Consider the following 7120-nt stretch of genomic DNA (forward strand, 5'->3'; position numbering starts at 1 on the left):
TTTTACATTTCATAAAAATCTCATTGTCTGATCTAGTCCAGTATTTAAGAGAAAGGGATATGAGGAAAGCGGCATAATGAAACCCAGCCCAAGGAGGCCAGACTAGAACAAAGGGATTGCTGTTGATTTTGTGTCAAGCTTTGCCACAGTTTGACTGTGTGAGCTGGAGCAAATCTTTATGACCATGCTGCCATCAAAGGTGTGATTGCAGCTCATATAATCATGCCCTCGAGCACTCTTTGCATCAGTTTAGCCATCTGTACCAGAGCCATGATACATTTTTACCTCTTTTAAGGTCTGCGGAAACGCCTGATGTAATCCAAGTTTGCAAAAGCTTTTGTGGTCTACTGATGAAAAGCATGGAAATGCAAGATGCTGTAATATTTCTGCTCATTGAACCTACCGATAGAGGCACGTGTCTTGCCGCTGGAGGAATCTTTTAATAAAACAAAATCCATTGCTCATCCACTTTCTTCTGGCTGCAAAACTGTTGTTGTGAATTGACGCAGGCTTAACAATATAAGCCAGAGCACAGAACAGAGCAGTAATACTCATGTATATGTTCTTGGCAGTGTCTTGATGCAGAGCATGACTACAATCTGTTTAATTATCTGTATGTTATTTAATGATCCATCCGGTGTTGATTTAGAAAAGAACAAACTGGAATATTTGTGCTGAAATGGCAACTAGGGGAAGATGACTCAAAATTAACTGTTCCCTTAGTTCTAGTACGTCTCAAGGCTAGAAGCAGCACCTTGAAATGGCTTTAAATGAGCCCAAGTGGAGTTTACACACTGATGTTCATAATACAATTCTTGTTTCAGAAAAATAATAACTGTGAACACACGCATAACAGAGGCTCAGTGCACAAAGCTTGTAATGAGGAATATTTCTTTAAAAATGGAGAGCAGGAGTATCACTTATCATTCCCACATGGAACAAGTGGTGAAAAGGTTGTGGAAATAGTTTTTATTGTTATCATATGTTTTCCCTAAATGTTGTTATAGGACTAAACCCTTTTTGGTATTACTTACAATATGCTATTGTTTGACATCCAACATTACACTCATGTTTGAATAGCTTGCCCTTGTAGCATCCTTCTTTGCTTTTGTTGATTAAGTTTGAGATAAATATACCATTGTTTCCACGGTATATAAAAACTACTCAGTCTCCTGTTGGGTGACTGAATATTAAAAGAATGGCAGGAGTGATCTTAGTGGAATAACACACTTGGACAGTTGCTCTTTGGAGTAAGGGATCCAGATTCAATGCTCTGCTCTAGTTTCCTTCCTTTGCCCTAGGATGGTGCACCCACCTCCTGCAGAGTCTGACAGGCTGTATGACTCTCACTGCTACCCAATTCCTTCAAGGAGGAATTTGCAGCCTGAAGCAGATTTGCAGATGAGTAAAACTTCCTGCAGTTAGTTTCATTTGACTTGTGTGGTCAAAATGAGTTATTGTGGGTCTTCTGTGAAAGGTGATCAAGGAGGTTCCACTGAAAAATGTGTGAGTTTCTTGCAGAATGTATTTCAAGTTTTAGGAAAACACAACTTAGGGGAGGAGACAGTTTTGAACATTCCATTTTTTTATGGTTTTCAGGTGAACACTAGAAGTTTAGAATAAGGAATTTTGATTCTTGTTTGCAAATTTTTTCTTGGAAAATCTAGTTTTCTGACCATGTATTGCCACTTCCATGTGAAAGGCATAGCAGATCAGTTTTATTCTATGGAAAGCAGCTGCAGTAAGCTACCAGACATACTTCATTATGTCCCAGCTGCCAAGAAACAGTTGTGTTCTACTGATGTTGATGGATATCAATGCCCCATCCTGCTAAGTGTTCAAGGCCAGGTCGAATGGGGCTCTAAGCAACCTGGTCTAGTGAAAACTGTTCCTGCCTATGGCAGGGCTGTTGGAACTTGGTGATTGTTAAGATCTCTTCCAACCCAAACCTTTCTGTGATTCTATGATTTATCATACCTAACCATATTTTTAAATATATTCACCTCTATCAAAAGTTAAGAGGTCTGAGACCACCTGACACAATTGCACTTCACTCTTCTCAAAGTGAAAAAAATGGTGCTTTTCTTATGCTTAAAGAGATACGATGCACAAATACAAAGATACAGACATCAAGATACGTAGGTATGTAAAGGACTCAGTGTTTTAAAAGCTCAGTGAGTCCCCAAGGGCTTTTGAAGAGGCTGGAACTCTCAAGATGCTGGCAGGATCACTGAATGAGGTAGACTGTCAGGGCTGTCACAGAATCACAGATTGACTGAGGTTGGAAAGGACCTCTGAATGACATCTTGTCTAACACCCCTGCCAAAACAAGGCCACCTAGAACAGTTGAGACTCCACAACCTCCCTGGACAACCTGTGTCAGTGCTCAGTCACCCTCAAAGTGAAAAAGCATTTCCTAATGTTCAGGAGGAATCTTCTGTGTTTCAGTTTGTGCCTATTGCCTCTGGTCCTACCACTCGGCACCACTGAAAAGAGCTTGACTCCATCTTCCTTGCACTCTCCCTTCAGGTGTTTATACACACTGATAAGGTGCCCTCCGAGTCTTCTCTGGGTTGAACACTCCCAGCTCTCAGTCTTTCCTCACAAAGGAGATGTTCCTTTCCTTTCATCATCTTTGTGACCCTTTTTTGAACTTTCTCCAGTATGTCCATGTCTCTCTTTTACTGGAAGCCCAGACACAGTGCTTCAGATGTGGCCTCACTGGTGCTGAGGGAAAGGATCACAAGCCTTTACCCGCTGGCAAAGGAGAGCATTTATTACAAGGAGGCATTAATTATAATCACGTTCCTTTTGATATGCCTTATCATCTAGAGGGTTTGCAGTGTTTTAGTGTTCTCAAAGGCATCCAATTTTCCACTTTGATCTTCTGATCACATCTAGAAAAAGAGCATGTCCTGGATCCACTGATACTTGAACAAGTGTTCCATCACTGGCAAAACACATAGCTCTTAATCTAGAAAACTTAATCAGGGAGGTGAAAAGGAAGCCAAATTGCTAGAATTTTCTGAGGTAAGACCAGCCCATGCAAACAAGATGGGCAATATCCGTCATCCACAAAAAAAAGGCCTTGATTCTTCAGCACCAGGTCAGGACATCTATTGGTGGAACACAGCTGGGACCACTCCAGCCTGGCAGCTGCCATGATCTCCTGGGTACTGTGGCTTGGTGCAAGGCCCAGAAAACTTTTATAAATTAGACCTGCTGAAAAGAGGTGAGGCTATAAATATTTTTGCTGATTATCTAATAGAAAGGTAGCGCCAGCCAAAAGAGAGACTGACCTGCTGCATGGCCCTGCCAAGGCCTCTTTACCCCTCTAGAGCTCTTTCTCCTCTCTCTCTCTCTTCACACACCTCCATTGTCAAGTGCCTGTACAAAATGCAGAGAGCTACCCCTGAGATTGTCTGTATTTACTACTACGTAGTGTTTCTTAGACCAGGTCTGGTAATACAAAACATGCAAAGTAGTAGGAAAAAGTTCCCTGGAAACTACCCTGAGACTGCTGCTCTCCCCTTTTTAGGGCCACAAAGTAATTTCGTTTCAGGGGCAGCGTACAGAAATCCACATCTCTGCAGGAGTTTGCCATGAGCTGTAAATGACATGGTACTCTCTGCTATGTGGGCTAGCATCCACAAAACAAGGGCTGAAAACCTGCCTGAGCCTGCAATCACATTACATGTGCTTCTCTTGGTACCCTCTGAGCTGCACAACAGATATTTTATCAGAAAAGCAGCCCCTTGCATGGAAGTGTATCAATTCAATAAATTACATAGCCCTTTAAAGGCAACTTGCTTTCAAATGATGGTGCATAATGTCAAAAATATATGCTGTGTAGCTTGTGTGAACTTTTCTCATTTTCAGTAATTGTTTAAACAGAAATGTTTCATTTTAGGTAAAAGTTAACACTATGTTAAGCTGTATTCTACTTCTGTGTACTAACAAAGGTCACCAATGCAGTAATAAGTGTTTGAGGTTTGCAGGATTGCTTTGATGTAAATTCTATTTGCCACTGGTATTCTTCATTTACCACATATATCCCTGGAGAACAGCTTGCCTGCATAGCTCATAAATTTGCTATTAATCATGATGCTTCTATTACATCATTTCCAACCTATCCGAGCTAAATACACAATGTGATTTTTTTTCCCTCTATGTGAAATTTCCAGTTTGGTGACATATCTGCTGCATAATAAATTCCAGACGGTCATTCTTTCATGGTATATCTAACGTTTGCATTTTGGACCCAATCTAGTTGATTATTGAAATCTGTGGGAGTTTGCCAGCGGTTACAGCAGGACTAGAATCGTGTCATCCTTGTATCTAACTTGCCTTTGTTGCAGCAGCATGCTGGTTTGGAACCAATTTCTAATGAGAATGTATCTGGAGCTGCAAACATCAAATGTGCTAATTGTCTGCTGAAATGCTGGGTGTGGTGCCAGCAGTAAGTGTTAGGTTTCTATTTCAATGCTGTTTGTTTTCTCTTATGATTTAGTACCACAAAATTAATCTGTTACACTTTACAACAATGGCAAATGAGGAAAATGCTGACTTACAATGAACAGTTCTGCAATCTGGCAAAATAAGGGCCAGATGCACCATATTTCTGTTTGGTTTCTATTATGCATACTTTCACTCCAAAAGAGGGAAGGGGAAAAAATGATGTGATTTTATATGATAGTGTTAGCAATGCTAGGTATTAAATCTTGTTGAAAGATAAGTCTGTTAGTGTAAGTCACCATTTGCAAGCTTTTTTTATACACATTAGTCTCCAGAAGTGCATATTACACTTAATTCAGTGGAATTATCTATGTACATTTAGTTATTCAGTTGTGTGTCTGCAGTATTGGGACTTTTTTCGGTAGGAAGCAGAAAGGTGATATAACACTGCTGTTTTATAATACTCAGAAGTACTCAGACTAAGAGCAGCAAATGCATCAAAGTCATAGCAATCATGTCCTGTGCTTCTGACCAGGGGTATAATTTGGTGCTTACATGTGAGTCTACCTGTTTTCTGCTTATCTCTGGTAGCAATATAATGATGAATAAAACTAAAACTGCCTGAATACCGAAATAATGTTAACAGGACAATCTCTAAAAGTAAACAAGCACAAATAGCATCTTTTGTCAAGATTTTTGTACAACTCATTAAGAAACAAAATAGGATTTTGCAGGGCTTATTTGTTTTGGTGGTACAATGGTGGAAATATATTCACAATGCTGTTTATGAAAATGTGTTCTTAAAAAATGTTGAAAGATTAATTTTTCATTTGTTCATCTCTGCTCATCTTGTTCAGACCATTCATTGCAAAAGCAGCAGCACTCACAGTCAAAAAGTGGGGCAAGCTATCTCAGGTAGTAAAACTAGGCGGAAAACTATGATGAAGGAATCAAAAGGGTGTAAAAGGCAAGGCTTTAAAAAAAAAAATGTTGGTCTTGTGATATGGCCAGGAACATGCAAGGCCTACAGACCTTTTGGATTTCAAGAGGAGGGCAAGTTTGCAGAGGGCTCTTGGAGATGACAGTTGGCAATACAGTCACCTGCAGAACGTTGCCTAACACCCCAGGTTTTTCCAGTGGACCTGGAGCAGAGAAACAACATGCCATGTGGAATGCTTGACTTACTGTGCTAAGCACTGAAAAGACACAGGGAACCCCATGTAGTCCCTTCTCCAGCCTAGTCAAACACCCTGCAGGACAGTGATGTACCTGCAGAGCTGAAACAAGCATCAAAAAGACATACACAGCAATGGGTCAATTAGGTACATTTTTGCCAGCAACTTCCCACATATAACTCAGTCCATTTAAAACACAAGCCGCCTTTCAAGTAATTATTTGAAATTATTTACTCTTTTATGGTTGCAGAGTAAGGCAACATAATGCCTTTAATGGAATCCCAATCAAATGGCATATGCTGCAAAGTGTCTATGAACAAGTTTTATGGGCTTGAATTCTTACATCACACACTGGTAGCAATTATGACTTCAGCAGATGCCTTGGGGCCATAGAAGAGCATATAGAGTTTTAATGAAGGTATAAACTGATAATATTTATTTTAAAAGTATATTATCACACTGAGAGAGGAGGTGGGAAATGTCACAAATAAGGAAAAGATTTATTGTTCCAAAGTGCTTTACAAGTGTTACAACGTATTAAAAAATAGTGGTCTCTGGTAAAGGCATTGGCTGCATGGGGCAGTCCTACCAGCTCATCAGCAAGTGCTGCAAAGACCCTGTGGATTGGGGCTAAGCGGCAAGATGACAATATTTGGGCTGAGGGCTCATGGCACAGAGCATCTGCCCTTGGGCTGTCCGGTCCAAAGGGCTGATATAGGAGTTTAGTGATTTACGCAGACTGGGACATAGCGGGCATGGTTGTGTGTATGCCTGCACCTTTTGGGATAAACTGTTATTAACTGTGATAATCCAGACCCTGACATCCTTTCAGACATGCTTGGTGGCAGACTGTAACCAGCCTTTAGTCTTTGGTGGGAGCCATTTTCTGCGCTTATTACCAAGTTAAGACAATGGTATGTGACTACTTCAGATGGAAAAGTTTTAAAACTAACTCTGATGTGGCTCAGTGTTCTCATCCTCTTCCCGTCTCATAATATGCTCATCTCCTTTTTTGTTTTAAAATCTTAATTTTATAGTACAAGAAACATGATTTATTTTTCCCATTAAAAGTTTAAATGAAATTCCTTTACAACAGAGTAACTATCCCATGTATAACCTTCCTCTTCCCAAAACTTTAAGATCTCACAATGTTATGAAACTATTCCACAACTGATGTATTTATGATCAAGCATTTCTTGGTCATACTTGGTGTGTGTTTACTTTTTTCAATATGCGTTCAGTCCACATATACTCAGCAATCAAACAGTTGTTATATGTGAGGAGCAATCATTTTACGAACAGCTTTAGTGGTGCCTTTCCAATGGAATGAGAGAGTCAGACCACTGTTGTTTTAGTGTCCATCCCAGGTCCCTCCCAGCAGAAGATGCTAGGAAGGTGTGTGAGTCCTTAGGTGTATCAAGATTAGGATTTGCAAAGCATCCAAGCAGGTTCCAAGTCATGGGAGGAAAACCAGAAATTATCTAGGGTCC

Source organism: Lepidothrix coronata, unplaced genomic scaffold (genome assembly GCF_001604755.1).
Source record: "Lepidothrix coronata isolate B3197 unplaced genomic scaffold, Lepidothrix_coronata-1.0 Scaffold95, whole genome shotgun sequence".
NCBI lineage: Eukaryota > Metazoa > Chordata > Aves > Passeriformes > Pipridae > Lepidothrix > Lepidothrix coronata.